Below are 18,769 nucleotides of genomic sequence, written 5' to 3' on the forward strand. Positions count from 1 at the left end.
TATTTATGTTTTTGCATACCCCTGTGTTTTAGGGTATGAATCATGCTATCAAACTGTAATCACGGGAATGATCTCTTGTTTGTAAATAATTGTAGCACATTCACACAGGAAAATGTTTACAAAAGAGCCTGGGTTATGTTTCAGTCATCACCACCCCACTGCCTGACAACTTTCACCACATGATGCGCACTTCTCGCACAAAAGGGGGCGGAAGTCTGAGCTGGGTGAGCTGACACACACGCACAAAAATGCTCCCTAAATACATACGACAGACAGGTTGCGCTCTCGCGTCGACGTCGAACGCGTGGGTGGTTATGTTTTACATACGCAGGAGCTGTGACCGGTCGTAGCTGTTGCGATTGTTGTTTCAGCGTTCATCGTTAATTACATCAGGTAAGCACAGTTACTTACATTTTGTACATTTTGTACGTACTTTTCAGATAATTTTTATGAATTTTAAGAGTGCAAGTTTTGAGCCGCGCTCTTCTTGCCAGCACAAGTGGTGGTTATTTTCCCGTGATCATCTAACGCGACTGACCATCCTTGGCCATGCAGAGCCCCCGGAAGATTCGGCGCAGGCTTGCTTGGGCTCCCGTATAAAGGGTTGGGTCGATGGTGCATGGTGGTTTGGTGGGTTGATCTCTCGTTCACACAATGTTTGCGGATTACCCCCTTGGCCTTGGCCTTGCCTTGGCCTTACCCTTGCCTTGGCTACACAATCATCATCATCTGCGTAGAGGAGAGGTATGCCGATCCTGTGATCTGCTAGCAAGGATTTCATTGTAACGTTGTATGAATGTTTATCTCAGACTCGGATCAAAATATACATTGTCTGAACATGATCTGATGTTTAATGACATCAAATCCTGATAATTTCTGTAAAATTGAATGAATGGATATACTTGGTATATTAAAATAAATTATGCATAGCCGTACCGTAGCCATTTACTTCCTACTGTAGTAACGTTACAGTAATCACCACTTGATCGGGTAGTGTCTGGCAGAGCATTTCATACCCGATAAAGCGGAGTACCTGTTTAACCCAAAAGCATTTTATTTTTATTGATTTGAATTCATTCAAAGTAACACAGATCGTCCATAGATACCAATCACACACCGCTCTGCATCAGACACACACAGCACAGCATGGTACACATGTCGCTTTATAGTACAGCCACAGCTCATCTTTTCCCACAACAGCCTGTATAAAAGTTATCGTCTGAAGCATAATTTTGCAAACAGTCTGCATGCAGTTCCAAGTCCTCATCAATACACGTACGCAATCTTCTATTCATTAGTTCTAAACGTGTGTCACTTGAAGCTATTCATATACCGCCCCGGTATGTTATGCATTGCAGCCAAATGCTGGAACAAATTCTGCTGTGTCCATGTGTTTCATGGTGACTTTAAAGGTTAGTTTTCAATCAACGGCCTGAAGACAGGTTAGAATCTCAGTGGAGTTTAGGCCAAGTAAAAAAAGAAACCAGTTTCTCGTCCTCGCGCGCATCGATTTTGGCCGCCGCATCAATTTTTTTACTATTTACTATTTTCAAAATGGCGCTGAAAATACCAAGAAATTCATAATTCTCGTCCCGGCCCGCTCCCCGCCCGCATCGATTTTTAGTTGCCGCATCGACTTTTTTGATATTTACTATTTTTTCGGCCGCCGAAAAAAAAATCGACAATTCACCTACCAATCGCGATGTCTTATTTCTAATTACGCCTTGCGTCCTCTACTTAGCTGTAGTACAGCTGTAGTTTCTGTAGTACGTATGTAATAACGCATGCATTTCACACTGCGAGCTCGGCAAGAAGGAATGACCCACAAAGCAGTTGAACTGTAGTTGGATGGGCGGGGCGGGCGTGGGCTGTGATGTACAGCGCACTCGGTACGTCGTGATGTAGACAGGACGTTCATGAGCACCTTCTGTACATTTCTCTCGTGCTGTTGCCCGCTTCATGTGCTGCTCGATTGATTGCGCAATGGTAACCACAAACCCGTTATAACGAGGTCCGTGGGACCGGCGATATTACCTCGTTATAACTGGTACCTCGTTATAACCATACTCATCAAAAACAAAGAAAAACATGAGCATGACGTCATATAGCCATCAATGAAACTTAAACATATCCTTTGCGTTGTTATTACACAATTATTGAGCATTATTATTGAGAGAATAAAGGGAGATTATTTGTGAATTAGACGAAGAAATAGAGGCTGAAATGATAAGTTAATTCTTTGTTGTAATTCTTGTTTTTTAAGCTTTTTCTAAACACCAGCGCAAATATGGGGGCAATTAAAAATATATAGAGTAACATACAGGCCTTTACCGTAACTTGCTAGGTATTTTTACGCTGTTGGTGCCCAGCGGGAATGCGATGATTTCATGAATCATTTCGGCTGTAATCTTGTACACATGTACAATGTATGATCGTTGCGCCAAAATGGATTAAAAATGCGTTCTTTATTTTCTTCCGAAAATCTCTTCGCGTTTTGTACGACCGTTCTCGAAAATATGTGACAGGATTGAATGTGGGAGATTGTCATCCTGTTTACGCAAATCTGTACCAGATCTATTGAAACTAATAAATGCGTTTGTTTCTTTTTCTGATTTAGGTTAACATGCGTCATTCAACTTTTTTTTTACGCTACTGTCACCTGGCGAGATCGCGATGATTTCAGAGTAACATACGTGCGTTGTTTACCGCTAACTTGCGAGGTATTTTACGCTGTTGGTGCCCAGCTGGAATTCGATAATTTCATGAATCATTTGGCTGTAATTTTATACAATGTATGATCGTTGCGCTCGAAGGGATTAAAAATGCGTTCTTTATTTTCTTCCGAAAATCTCTTCGCGTTTTGTGCATCCGTTCTTGAACTGTTGAATGCGTTTGTTTCTATTTCCGAGCACCGATTAAGTAGGTTAACATGCGTAATTCAACAATTTTTACGCTGCTGTCACCGGCGAGATTGCGATGATTTCATTGATTATTTCGGCTGTAATCATACACACTCATATTTAAATTATCATTCGTTAAATGATAATGAACAAATCCAGGGGCCCGTTGCATAAAACTTACCATTGAATTTCAATGGTAACTACCGTCAAAATTAGGCATCACAGCCAATCAGCATCCAGGATTATAAAATTTACCGCTAATTTGAAGACTTACCGCTAGAAAGGAGCGGTAAGTCAAGTCTAGTGGTAAGGGTTTTATGCAACAGGGCCCAGATCTATTCAAACTAATACATGCGTTTGTTTCTTTTTCCGAGCACCGATTAAGTAGGTTAACATGCGTTATTCAACTATTTTTACTCTACTGTCACCTGGCAGGATCGCGATGATTTCACTAATTATTTCTGCTTTGATCATATACACTCATATCTATATTATCATTTGTTAAATGATAATGAACAAATCCAGATCTATTCAAACTACTAAATGCGTTTGCTTCTTTTTCTGAACACCGATTAAGTATAGGTTAACATGCGTTACTCAACTATTTTAACGCTACTGTCACCCAGCGGGATCGGGGCGATGGTTTTATTATTTCGGCTTTAATCATCCAAACTCATATTTGCTCAAAACCAGCAAAAGAACTGGAAGTCGGAACTAAAATTGGAAAGGATATAATGATGAGTTGCACACGCATTCCAATTGTCCATTTTTGATCACAATTTTATTGTCGCTACATGAAAAGTTTTTGAATGCGTTATCTATTTTTTTCTCGTTGCGCTGTGGTCTGACCTCATATCACGCACGTGTTTCTCGTGAAAAAGAAAATCGAATGATTATGTTTAATAATTAAGTAGGAACATCGGAAGGTGTTCCTGTGTCTTATCGCGTGATTAAGAAGAAAACATGGAAGGAACGGTTCTCTGCAAAACGAGAAAAGACGTGGATAGCGAGATTTCGGTTTCCAATGTTTCATTTGTCGCGTGTTTGAAAGCGGCAATTTGGTCAAGAAATGGAACCTCGTTATATCCGATCAAATTGCTTATGTTTTTCTTTACATGATTTACCGAAATTGTCCTCGTTATAACCGGAATCTCGTTATAACCGAACACCTTATAACCGATTCGTTCTGCCATTACACGCAAAGGAAAATGAGACCGACGCGATCACCTCGTTATAAGCGGTTCCTTGTTATAACCGAACTCGTTATAACGGGATAACCGAACTCGTTATAACGGGGTTTCACTGTAGTAGAGGAGACCAGCCAGCCAGCATAGCATGCGTTCTGGAGCTGGAAAAAAAAATCGTGGAGTGATGGAGAGAACCGATCTCAAGCGCACGTGTGCACAGCGAACGGCTTTAAATAGTGAATATAGTATTCAAACGGTTCGTATTCTGTCTTTCAGTAAAAAGGAAATCAGGTGGTTGTTTCACAGGGTTGACAATTGGCAGTAGTGTCTGCGGCATTTTAAATCCTTGAGCGAATAAGTTTTCATATGAGAAAAGATCTAACTCGGTAAGTTTGTGTTGTGTTGAAAGGCAAAAATAATGCTATGCATTTCCAGAGATAGTGGTTGGATTCATAGATTCAACAAGTGATGCATAAATGTGTATATTTTATGTTAAAAAACATTTTTTTCCATACCCTCGATTATTATGACTGAATGAATACAGTCACAGTGTAGTTAAATTGGTATACTTGTCATGCATAAACAGCAATATACGGCCTACGCAGATTTGGTATTAAATTGTGCATCACTCAAATGATAAGTGGTTATCACTGCTGCTTCTTGGTAGCACTGTAATGATGGCCATGGAAGAAATGAAGGGAGAATGTGACTTACCTTCACAGGTACATGTTTTACAACATATGTAGTTTTGGTATACAATCATTCATCATCCAAATGATGAGTGATTATCAAATGTCTTTTTAGAACATGAAGAAACATCTTTAAATGTTTAATGCTATAATGTCATATCAGTATCATTTTGACATCCATCTGCAATTATTGTACAAGCCAGTTTCCAGTTGATGTTCAATTGTACTGTTAAGAAATGCAGATACATACCAGCTGTGTGGACACAAAAAGTCACAAACACAAATGATAGATAAAGCAGTGTTTTGAATATCATGGAATTTATTCAGTCATACATTTGTTGAAAGACATGTTTTATACATGTTTCAATTAATAGCACAATACATCAGAATTGCAAGTACACTGGTATCAGAAATGCCATTACAACACTAAATACCAGTATTAAGATGGCCATTTTCCCTTTGACATCTGCAGTGGAAAGAAAAAACAAATGTATTTCTGCATGCATGAAGTTTCATTTTAAGTATGGTACATATATCTATTTGTTTGAAAATGCACAGAGTGCAGGCAAGACATACACTTGGGACCTGGTCTCTCATAACACAGCTACTGGTCAGAGTGATATTTCATTTCGTAAATTGGATATAGAAAATAGTAAAGCCCTCTCTCGTTACCTTTCTCAGAATTACCGGACGAGAAACACACATTACTTTCATTTTGACAATCCTCGAAAAAATAGTAAGATATCAAATAGTAAGGACCTCCCTCATCGCCTTGCTCAAAAAACCCGGACGAGAAACTACTTTCTTTTTTTACTCGGCCTAACACCGCTGATTGGCTAGGCATATACTGACCAGTAGATAACGCATGTGCAGAAGAATGATCTAGTTGTTCATGTCCAGTATTTTCTCATAAACTTTGTTGTCTATTTGCTCTGATTTTGACCTACAATGTAACTACTAATTGCGCAAACATGAAACTTCACAGATAGTGAGTATGGGGTATACGCCATTTACAGACTAGCAATATCAATGTCAATCAAATGCATATTCACGCTGTTGCAGACTTGTGTCGGGAAATAATCCTAACTATTTCCCATGATTGACTCAAACAGAAACATACAAATATTTCAAAAGATACATTGTTAGCATTTTTGCCCCAAATTCATATGTGGATGATATGTCCAGATACTAGATATATCATATGTGAAGTTTTAAGAGATCTGGTGGTAAAATAAGGGAGATACGAGGAGGTGAACTTTCGCGATTTTTTGTCCTTCGCTTCGCACAGTGCTTCAATGACCGTTATGAATTGAAAAGCTTTCACCTCTTATCACAGAGTTAAATGCACCGTATTGCCGGGCCTGATAAGCAGTGATTTCTAACCTAATGCGGTCCTTTTTACCTTGATAGTCAAATGTTTTGACCATACATGTAGATGATTAAGTATAATTCGGATGATAAGCAATCAAAGCAGTGGTACAGTGAAGTTTTGATAGATAATTTATAAGTTTATGATCCAAAGGTATTTATGACAGATGTGAAGTATTTTATTCATTATGTGATGAGCAAGCAAGGTATAACTACGAGTTATTATAAATGTTTAGCAAAAAAGAAAAAGACAGAATGAAATTACTCATATGGGCAAAGAAATAATAAAATTACTCATATGGGCAAAGACAGTGTGTAGATTTTGTTTCATCTATAAAGCAACAAACCCTGAAAGGTCGAAACAGTCTTAAATACAAAATTGTATATCTTAGCCTTTGTTGACAATCATTATTAGCATTAAATTGCATGGGGGGGGGGGGTGGTTGTTAAACATGTCAGGTCAAAATTTTATGGGAATTGGAATATGCAACCATTTAAAAATAAATGTAGCAATAACAGCTGAAAATCAATATTTTTACAAAAACGCATATCTATTTATATCGACACGTGTACAGGGTATGAAATCCTCCCTTGCAAAGTGGCTTCTCAGTGCTCAATGCCACTTCTGACTTTTGTATGGGCGTTTATTGACTTGACTACTCACCATTCACTAACGAGGGGGCAGTTTTGCAAAACCAGTTCAAATCTTTTTTTAGTAGAAACTCTAGATGCTGTGAAAGCAGACAGACAATATCGATACTGAAAGAGAAACTAACATTTTTTTCTTTTCTTCTTGTTATTGTTATTTTTTAACTGGGTCATGATCGTTTGCCAGTATCAGGATGTGGTTTTTTATTACAACAAGGCACACATTTCATGAAGTGACACACAATATACCGTCTTAAAGGTTGTCCCACCTTAAATATGTCTGATCAATCCATCAATTATTTGATGATAAATAGTGCTGGCCTGCATTTCAAGAAGGACATACTCATCAATTTGCAAAGCCATCGCTCATGCTGAGTTGGGCCCCAGTGGCATATTTGTAGGGTATGCTATGGAAGTGGAACTTGCCAAGTCAAATCAACTTTCTACTCCCTCGCACAAAATGCTAAATGCTTGAATTTGGTGACAATTCACTCTTTTTAGGTCAGTAGAACAAACCCCAATATGATATCTTCAGATCATTTTGTTCACATTTCAATCTTCTTGAATTGATTTAGCAGCTTTGCCAACAGAGACCATCCGCAGGCATGTCAAATACACTGTAGTACTTAGTGCAGCATTGGAATGCCTGTTGTTTGTCTTTGAATTTGCAAGGCCTGAGTACAATGTATGACCTAGTACGGCTGGCTTCACATTGTATGCTGTTGAATTGTATTCAGTTGTGCTCTTTGTTGGCAAAAAACAAGTATTTGGTATCTAGACCATTCAGGGCCAAGGGTTTAAATCTAGGTTTGTTTAATCATCATACATGTGAGGAAAAAAATGTCAAATTTACATCAAATTTACTTCATGGCATAGATATTTCAGTTTAAAATAGCTTCAAAATTTTGTTAGTATTAAGTCTACTACAGATATACCTCAGAGGATTGTTCTGTCAATTCTCAATTACACCGTAAGAGAATTTATTCTGATTCACTTCTATTGCTCATTTGATATATCAATCTCTTGCAGGAAAACTTTCTTGCTTGATAAGAATCTAGGTCCCAGAATTTTGTCACAGGGGTAATAAGGTTGCACTGTAAAGCAAGTATATTCACAGCATGAAATTTTCACAAATTAGAGCTGATGCCTTTTTCACGGCATGAAATTTTTGCGAATTACTACTGGCATCCAGTGCATTTTAGTGTAGTCAAGAACTTTTGCTTGCAATTTAATTTTGCAATCTTGGCTTTCATAAAATTCATGAAATTAGAGTGCATGCAAAAATTTTTGGTTTTACAGTATATATATATATATATCCTATACTATAATACTCGAAGTTGTTGTTGTTGTCGCGGCCTTATGTATTTCCTGTTTTATTTCGGCGTTGCTGGTTTCTCTATCTCCTCCCGAGCCGTCGGCTCCGGGCAGTTGCGACCGTTGCCGTCGGCCGCAGGAGAGTATCCTACATCGAATGGCGTGGGTTTCGTCCCCTCTCCGCCTCCGTGTCGACGTCGAGGACGAAAAAGAAAAATTAATTAGCTACATGCATAATGCATTTTTGTGCGTGACGAAAGAGCCGAGCGTTTCAATATTCACGGCACCTGCGCTGGCCTCCTGCTTTCTCGATCTTCCATCTTTTAGCTTGCAGAGACACTGGGGGATACTAAAGATGATGGTGCAGCGAAATCTCTGACATCTTCCGGCGGACGCGCACGCACACACACAATGTACCTCGCACAAAGAGATTAATCTCTTTGACCTCGCAGAACTCTATACACACTCTACACTGTGTGTATATAGTTCTGTGATGTACCTTTGCCTCCGCCTGTTACGTGTACTGAATGTATTGACGATGGTTACACGAATCTGTGTGTGCGTGATATGGACTACAAGGGCATTTACGTACAGTTCGCCATTATTGGCGTCCCCAAATGAAAACAACGAACGTTGGTTATGTAATTGTATTTTGCACAACTGCAGAATACTATATGCAGCTCAGGTACGTCATTTAGTTTGCTCGCCGTTTGCTCTCAAGTCCGGTGTCATTGTACGCCAACTGTTTAGGACGCGGCTAAATATATTTGCCGATCGTACCCTTACATATCAGATTACACGCGCAGCTGTGTCCATTCGTTTACTGCAGAGCTGCTGTAATCATACATATTCATAAGATGAGCGGACGTAGAGGAAAACCTCGCTTTACCGACCGCCTATTTTTAAAATTGCAAGTGGAAATAGAATGTGTGGTTCTATGGTCTATCAAACCAAGTTTTGGTGACAAAAAAAAAAGAGGGAGCAAATGAAGACGAATGCAGTGATGTATATATTCTTCTTTCTTCCATAACATGAAAAAAATATTAAAGAAAAAAAAATACGAGGTCGTGAGAACCTACTCCCACGGGTGCCTATTAAACCTGATGACTATGATCTCCCCCTCCCCAAATAATAACAATGATGATAAAATTAATAATAATAATAATAATAGTAATAATGATAAGGATAATGATAATAATGATATAATAATAACAATAATAGGAGCAATAATTGTAGGCCTAATATTAATTATGATAATGTACAATCTGAAGCAGATGTAGTTCCATGGGCGTCACCAGGGGGGGTGCGTTGGGTGCGAACGCACCCCCCTTCAGATCCTTAAAAAAAAAAAAAAAAAAAAAAAAAAAAAAAAAAAAAAAAAAAAAAAAAATCAGTCTGCGAGCGACCTCAACGCCGGACACTAAATAATTACTCTTTTCTATTTTTTTTTAAATATTTTGCACCAGGGACACACAAATCAATTCGCACCCCTGGTTCTGGCAGCACTGATTTTATACATATTGTATTAGTATTCTACAGTGTTTACTATTTATCGACCGTACTGTACATCCGTACGATACGGAGCACTTATACACGTTTGCATGTACGTGTGCTACTTACAAGTATGTAGGGTCTATGTACGTTACTTCTGACCATCCATATTGCCAACCCAAGAGCGAGCCTTAGCCTCATTAACAAAAGATTTAAAAAAAATGGAGGGGCAAGCATACCATTTTGCCCACCTCCCCTCCCCCCTCCATAATTCCAGAGACGAGAAGATTTTCTTATCTTTTTTTTTGACAGAAAAACAAAAAGTTACCCCCATAAAAATATTGGAGGGGCAAGCATATTTTAATTTTGCCCCCCCCCCATGATTAATAATTCCCGAAATGAGAAGATTTTCTTGCTTTTGAAAGAAAACAAAAATGTTGCCCCCATAAAAATAGTGGAAGGCAAGCGCACCATTTGCCCCACCCCACATAATCATAATTCCCGCGATGAAAAGATTTTCTTGCTTTTTTGTTAGAATTCAAGAAATCTGTCCAATTATTTCACCCAAAAGCAGTGGCGTAACTACGGAGGGGGGGGGGGGGGGGGGGGGGGGTGCGCCCCCTCCCAATCTGCTGGTAAAAGATAGTATACCGAAATAGTAATTCAGGTGTTAGTAAGCTGCTTTTGAATGAAAAGGTGATCAAGAAATAAGATATTTTTCTATGATTTCTTTTAACCATAATTAGATAGGTATATAGTGTGAAACATTGTTCAAAATGCCCGGACCCGACAAGAGATTGTGATTCAGCGTGATTCCTGGTTGGCATTCTGCATATAAGCAGGATGTGCGCAGTGTACTCAGTACATCCGAACGAAGAGTGGCTACAATGTTGCGCAATGTGATGTAGAATGTCAAAGCTAGATCATTGATTTTGCAGTGTTGCTTTACATACTAGTCTATGTAAAAATGTCTTGCATTGCCAATAAAAAGACTTGACCTGGGCTAATTCCTAACTTTTCCATGTACATATAATACACACACACAAACAAACACGCACAATTAGTTTAGGGGATGCTCTAAAGTGCAGATTTTGGACATCCTTTCCCCGCTTGGTCACTTCGACGCCACCTCACTGGTCAAACCTCCCACAGTAATGAACATAAACCCACACCCTTGACTACCAATGGGGGATCCAGGGAGAGGGGCGCACCGGGCGCACCAGGCGCACCGGGCGTCCCCCCCCCCTCCCCCCTTTAATTTCCAAAGCGAAAAAAAAAAATAATATAGCTTCAAACGGCAGTTTTTGGACAGTAAAATGTCAAAACTTTCAAGCTCGCTCGCTCCTCTCGCTCGCATAATCGTAATGCCATTCTCCTGAAGTTGCTGCCAGTAATTGCCGGCAGTTGCGCCTGGTACGCCCCCCCCCCCTTAATTTCCAGAGCAAAAAAAATATAGCTACAAACGGCAATTTGGGGACTGTAAAATGTCAAAATTTTCAAGCTCGCTCGCTCCGTTCGCTCGCATTTAATCTTTATGCCATTCTTCTGATGTTGCTGCCAGTATACCATTGCCTGCAGTTGCGCCCGTTGCGTCCACCCCCCCCCCTTAATTTCCAAAGCGAAAAAATATGGCTAAGAACGGCAGTTCTTGGACTGTAAAATGTAAAATTTTCAAGCTCGCTCTCTTCGCTAGCTCGCATTTAATCGTTATGCAATTCACCTGATGTTGCTGCCAGTAATTGCCAGCAGTTCCTTCCGGTGCCCCTCCCCCCATAATTTCCAAAGCGACAAAATATGGCTAAGAAAAGAGCGGCAATTTTTGGACTGTAAAATGTAATATTTTCAAGCTCGCTCGTTCCGCTCGCTCGAATGTAATCATTATGCTCTCCTGATAGTGCTGCCAGTATTGCTGCCACCTCCTTTATTTCCAAAACGAAAAAATATGGCTCCAAATGGCAGTTTTGGGACTGTAAAATGTCAAAATTTTCAAGCTCGCTCTCTTCGCTCGCTCGCATCTAATTGTTATGCCATTCACCTGATGTTGCTGCCAGTAATTGCAAGCAGTAAGATGCGCCCGATGCGCCCCCCCCCTTAATTTCCAAAGCAAAAAAATACGGCTACAAACGGCAGTTTTTGGACTGTAAAATGTCAAAATTTTCAAGCTCGCTCACTCGCTCGCTCGCTCGCATTTAATTGCTATGCAATTCTCCTGATGTTGCTGCCAGTTATTACCGGCAGTTGCGCCCGTTGCGCCCCCACCCCTCCTTTATCTCCAAAGCGAAAAAATATGGCTCCAAATGGCAGTGTTTGGACTGTAAAATGTCAAAATTTTCAAGCTTGCTCTCTTCGCTCGCTCGCATTTAATTGTTATGCCATTCACCTGATGTTGCTGCCAGTAATTGCCAGCAGTTGCGCCCGGTGCGCCCCCCACCCCCTTAATTTCCAAAGCAAAAAAAAAATATGGCTACAAACGGCAGTTTTGGGACTGTAAGATGTCAAAATTTTCAAGCTCGCTCGCTCGCTCGCTCGCATTTAATTGTTATGCAATTCTCCTGATGTTGCTGCCAGTAATTACCGGCAGTTGCGCCCGTTGCGCCCCCACCCCTCCTTTATTTCGAAAGCGAAAAAAGATGGCTCCAAATGGCAGTGTTTGGACTGTAAAATGTCAAAATTTTCAAGCTCGCTCTCTTCGCTCGCTCGCATTTAATTGTTATGCCATTCACCTGATGTTGCTGCCAGTAATTGCCAGCAGTTGCGCCCGGTGCGCCCCCCTTAATTTACAAAGCAAAAAAATATGGCTACAAACGGCAGTTTTTGGACTGTATAAAATGTCAAAATTTTCAAGCTCGCTCGATCCGCTCGCTCGCATGTAGTCGTTATGCCATTCCCCTGATATCGCTGCCAGTAATTTGTCGTTTCACACCGTCATTCCATTATCCATTTATAAGGGGTGCAACCCTCTCCGGCACTTCCACACCCTCCCCCCACCCTTGCTCGCTCCCTCGCATACTACCCCCCCCCCCCCCCCCCCAGATGAAATCCTAGCTACCGGTGCCCTTTCCCCGCTTGGTTTCCCTCAAAAAACAGTAAAAGTCTAGGGATTGAGAGCTTCCTATATTCCAAATGTCTGTCAAAAAAAAAAATCTCGTGAACATTTAGTGTCAAAACGCACCCCCCTTGAAAAAAAGCTGGTGACGCCCCTGAGTTCTATATTAATATGATATATCAAGCCAAGTTTTGGTGATTAAAAACAACAAGGAGGGAGCAAAATTATGAAGACGAAAATATCTTATTTTTCTCTCATAACGTGGGGAAAAGAAACATGAAAAAAAAAAACACACATAACAAACCGAGGCCTTGAGACCAGCCGTGGATTCCCGCGGGTGCCCGCGTGGATGCAAGAGCAGGGGGTAATCAAAGTCATAGTGTTAATATCTTCCTGTGGGCAGAACTTTCGGGGAATCTCATTTGCGTTTTTGGTAATTTTTCCCTGAATGTTTTTGTTTTTTGCCCTGCGGAGGTGGAAATGTGTGTGTGCGTGAGGGGGGGGGGAGGGGTGAGGGGCAACAAGACAACTGTTGGACTTCAACGGGTGCAAATAACCCCTCGAAACTCAAGTTCTATAATAAAAGCAAGTAGTGGCGGGAATGATCCCTACCAATGGACCGGATCGCCTGGCATATACTACAAAAATGTATTATAAAATTTCTGGGAAGGGTGGTCATTTAGAAGACAGCACAATTAACGAAAGAATGAGAAGACTTTTCTTTTTATTTCTTCAATAAAAATGTGCAAAATCGTATTATGAGAAAAAAAATAATAAAACCCCTCAGACCCGTGGATTTCCACGGGTGCTGCTAGTATATATATAATACTGTTATATATACATATAATTCCTATATACAGTTGAAGGTTTCATTCTCATGGTGATGGTCTCAGGAACCTGGCATTATAGAAAGGTCGCATACAAATAAGTCCTTATGTCACACTATAAACATTTCTGATTTTATTATATATATTATGAATAGAAATACACATGTATGCATATGAACACTGTGATTTAATACTACAGCTTGTTAGAGGTAACGAAGCAGTGCTTCAAACATACAATAGTGTACCACAGGAGATATTATGAAACTATTCGGGGGGAAAAAACCCAACAAACCTGTGAGAAAGACAGCTGCTACTGTATGATATGTTAAGCGACAGCTGCTTGCTTGTAGTACAAATTGGCAACAATGGCAAGCAAAAAAGTATGAAATCAATTATTAGTCCAGAATTAGAATCAGTTTTTGCCATTTCAGTGTACACATAATTCTGTCCAGATTACATGCGCATGGTACTTGCATATATATATAGGAGGAGTACAGTGCTTGTAGATGAAACTATTGCGTGCAGCGTCGGGGTCACGATATTATTGATAGCTGGTCTGGATGCGGCTTATGCTGAATGCGGTGAAACCAGCATGAGTTCTAAGAAGCGGCTGTTGAGGTAATCTTGGCATAATCATTGTTCAGTTTAAGACTACTTGGCAAGAAAGATGATGAAAACATTTCTTCAGATTGAAGTGTGTTGTTCTGTACCTGCTGTAGATCTGTTAGATATTGTCACAACAATTCTGTTCACATGTAAGAGTAGCCAGTTATATAGATTTGTATGTTGCATTAATATCAGTGTACTGGTTAATGCTTTCCTATGCAGTGTCTGTAAATATAGATTGTTTGCACCTCAAAAAGAATGCTTCTGTGGGTGATGTCAATTATTCAAGTTGACTCATGATTCGCTCAAAATATTAATGTCTGTGGGTTTCAAAAAGATATGCAATTGTCTATCATGAATCAAAGTGTCAAGAGATCAAAAAGTGTACTGTACCTGTCAATATATGCAAGGTGTTACAAAAAAACATTTCCCACTTGTTGATCCATAATACAAACTGTAGTTCAAAAACTATATCAGATAACACTAACATTGATATGAGCAATAGCTGAATAGTGTACAATTTTGTTAGAGGTAATTGAAAAATGATAGCATAAATCAGTTTCATTAGATTCAAGATTTATTTTGAAGTTGGGTTTCAGATTTTACTCTGTTTTCAACCCTCTGTGCAAAATTTTAATTTTGCACAGGGGTCAATTGGTGTGTATGGGAGGTGTGGTAAACAATGGCCATGCAGGATTGGAATGCTCTATTACATATAGTCATGAGAAATTTCTGTCACAAAGACTGTGTAACAGACTTGCTGTTGGTTGCTGGTCATACTGTCTTTTATTCAAATCCTCTGACAAGGGCAACACACCTATGTAGTGCCTGATCTACCAGTTTATACTGAAAACTATAATACCGGTAACTATGCATGCCATATGTATGTTGCAAAACATTTTACACTGGAGAACTTTAAAGTACTGGTACATTTTACTCGACGTTCGGCTTGGCTTGAGCAACTAGTTTTTTTTTTTTTTTTGTGAATATCAGGAAGAAACATGCATTCTTTTGAATACTGTGTAGAACGTGTTGGAATAGTTGGTGCTTTGTCAGACATGTTGGAGTACTGCCAATCAGAGATAGGTCATGGGGTTTGCATGGCATTGATGCATACAGTGCTCTTGTACAATGGTACCTGCTATGCTGCTTTGGGCCCATGTATTGTAATATGTCTAAAGGGTGTGTACAGTTCTGGTTGAGGTGAGGATTTAATAGCTTTTAACGTTTTGCGTGATATTCAGAAACCACTCTATGAGATGTCAAAGAGCATGCAATTCTAAGGGGTATCAAAAGTTTATTTGATGGAAATCGGTTTTGAAATGGCTGAGATATCCAAAAACAAGGTGAAACAAAGAGATCCTAATAAAATGCGTGGCCTGTTGCCTTGTATTGTTATCACTTTTTTGGGGATATCTCAGCCATTTTAAAACCAATTTTCATCAAATAAACGTTAAATCCTTCTTAAAATCACATGCTCTTTCATATTTCATAAGAGGTTTCTCATAAATCTCACTTAGAAATGTTCAAAACATGAATCCCCACCTCAACCAGTACTGTACAGTCCCTTTAACCCGTTGAGGACGAGTCCCCGAGTATACTCAGGCAGGTGTCTATGGGAAATGTGTGTTGTAGCAAAATCAGTCCGTCCTCTATGGGTTAAGGAAGGTCTATGGCTGGAGTGCCATCTGCCATAGGATTTCAGAAAAGACTAGGTAATTCCTTGGATTTGGGGGAGTAAGGTTGTAGCATGATGCCAAACTGTGAAAGAACTGATGCCGAAAGGACACATTTAGATCAAACCTAAAGAATTACAGTAATTATACAGTATATATACAACTTAGGTTAAAGCGATGGTATAGTATTGGTGGAGATGAGGATTGGCCTTTTAACTTTTTTTGTGTGTGTGTGAGACATCAGGAAAACACTTATGAAATAATACAGAGCATACCATTCTAAAAGGTAAACAAAGCGATTTTAATAAATGGTGGGTCCCACCATTTATCAGGTTTGCTCTGTTTTGGATTATCTTAGCCATTTCAAAACCAATTTTCATCAAATAAACATTGAATCCTTCTTAGAAGTACATACTCTTTCATACTTCATAAGAGGTTTCTCATTATCTCACCAAAAAAATGTTAGAAACCTGTAGTTAGGTCTCAACCAAAACTATACGATCCCTTTAATAGCAGTAAACTTACAGTAGACCTTTAAATCGTCTGGCTCTCCAGTGTAGTTTCTCCCTTTCGTGAGTGAAGTGGTTATGCCATTTCAAAGAGCATCATAAAGTGTGTGAGCAGCATCAAAGATCTACAGCTGTAAGTGGCGTGAAAAGTCTAGAGCTGATGGTGATTAAGAGAATGAACTCGTTTTAATGTACTTTCTCTTCACCTATTGAAGACCTGAACCAAGAAAAGAACATGATGTGCATAGATTACTTGCGTAGTGCGTGCTTCGAATGCACTCTAACGATATGTGGCAGTTTTATTTTTCAAGTTACATGCTGATTTGTTTTGGAGTATTATGATGTGCCACTATGTAAGATATTCATTTGTTTGTTATAAACAGATACATGTATGTTATTTTAACAGCATTTTCTGTAAAATGAGTTGAAAAGTTGCCAATTTGAGGCTTGTTCCATAGACTACTCATAATCTCTTAATACAGTATGTTTGGCCAAATGGAGTCATCAAGGGTGATGACTCACTGAAATCTGCAATAACAGGCCTGTACATGCACATTGTATGTTCTGTGAGTAGAATCTAACATTCAAACATCAGATCAGTGATATTTTTAGCTAAATTTGGTGAATGATATCTATAAAAAAAGGGGGGGGGGGCCTACAATTGCTGTCAAACATCACATTTCTTGTCACTTGTTTTATGATAATTCCAAAATTTGGTCATGTGACAGTGAGAACTCCGTACTCATCACTTTTGCAGACAAAAAAAAAAAATTAATTTTTCATGTTCAAGAAACTTTCTTGAATTTTCTGAGCAGCCAAAATTCGCAAATGTGAAATGCATGCAAAATTTGTGTCTACACAATGCATTGAATATATGAGAGTTTTATGCTATGAAAGAGGCTGTCAGCTCGGATTTGCCCCCCCCCCCCCAAAAAAAAAAATAAATAAATAAATAAATAAATAAATAAATAAAATAAAATAAAATAAAATAAAAAAATAAATAAATAAAAATCATACTTCTACAGTATGTCGTCCATTGCAAAAATATGTTCCTCATACTTCTGCAAATGGGCATTTGTGGAAGAGCGCCATGCTTCTAGTGCTCAGGCAAATGCCCATTCACTTTATTGCCTGACTCAAGTCATGGGCACCATGTGCCAGGAGGGGAGGTGGTATGTAGCACCCTTAAGTGTGACCTTTCATTACATGAGATGAAGGTAATAGGTTTCATCTATCATGGAAAACAGTATTAACTTATTTCCTGTCAGTTTATGTGAAATGTTTAAAAGCCAAGATTCAAGGGCCTTGATGCTCAGGAAATATGTGTTTAGCCCTCAAGTGTGTCAAATAACCCATCCCGAAAGGGCATGAAATAGGCCTCTTTGCTAATACTCCTATCCGATATTCAAATTTATGAAATCTTAATGTTTTCCCCTTCTGATGTACTGAAGGAGTGAGTTGCAAATTTACCTTCTCTGTTGAAAATGCATTTCAGGGCACTGAAACACTTTACGTGTTATAATGTTGGTTTACTGATATGGAAACTTGTAGATATTTTTCCCTAGGATCCAGCGTTCCCTCTACCTGTGCATACTGTATACATATTTAATATGAATCAGTGTGCATGCATCTAAGTGTTGCTATATCTGGCAAGACTTCTGCAAGCTATCTGATTGTTATGCCCAGAATTTGCCCAGAATTTGAATAAATTCATAGTAAACAGGTCTGTTACTGCTGTGATAGGGAAGAGTCATAGTCCATGGGCCAGGCCAGATATTGGTACCACCTGAGGTGGCAAAACCTTTTTGGTGTCATTTTGTTTGTCGGGCATAGATATGCTTATCAAGCTATGATAGCATTTCCAAATGAGTAGCTAGTAATAATAAATGAATTTTTAGCCAATTTGGTCTCGTTGTTATATCCCTATACTTCTGAATCGAAACTAACCGCTATACAAAGAAGAGCACTGTCTTCTGTATGTTCACAGGTGTTCTGTTGTAAATGCGGTACGCTTAGTCTTTATTCATGGCAGCGAAGGGAATATCCAAAGATTATGATGTCCTCAGCGCTTAGTCTGTATTCAAGACGGCAAAGGGAATATCCAAAGCTTCCATCCCTTTATCTAAAAACAACAACAAAAAAAGCGATTCCTCGTGAATTTTACCTTATTTTTCAATCATTTATCATTTTCCGGTGAAAACGCTACGGTGAAAACGCTAATACCACACCAATGTCGCTTTATTTCCATCCAACAATGAAAGATAATGCAAAAACAATGTACCGGTACACTACAATACATAATGAATAATATTGTAAATGAACAGAGTGATTTTTGTTTAAAACTGATGTATTTGTTGAGAGGGTAGTATAAAAACAGTATAGATAATCCCTTCTGTTAGGAACTTTAGATATGATAATGGTGCATTGTTCTAGATACAGACTTAAGCGCACCGCGTGACAGCTGTGGACGTCATAGCCCTTTGGATATTCCCTTCGCTGCGTTGAATT

General features: G+C 39.2%; 1 protein-coding gene across 1 annotated transcript in view; it reads left to right on the plus strand.

Moving 5' to 3' along the window:
* The first annotated feature begins 301 nt into the window (after positions 1–301).
* The window catches only part of LOC139722578 (endoplasmic reticulum aminopeptidase 1-like), a 75,972-nt gene continuing 57,504 nt past the window's right edge, over positions 302–18,769 (plus strand). The window contains exon 1 of the mRNA XM_071633869.1: positions 302–393. The gene's annotated coding sequence lies outside the window, so the exon portion shown is untranslated. The remainder of the gene's footprint in view (positions 394–18,769) is intronic.

The sequence above is a fragment of the Diadema antillarum genome, unplaced genomic scaffold (genome assembly GCF_040938485.1).
Source record: "Diadema antillarum isolate AM-2024a unplaced genomic scaffold, OU_Dant_1.0 scf00000167, whole genome shotgun sequence".
NCBI classification, from domain to species: Eukaryota; Metazoa; Echinodermata; class Echinoidea; order Diadematoida; family Diadematidae; genus Diadema; species Diadema antillarum.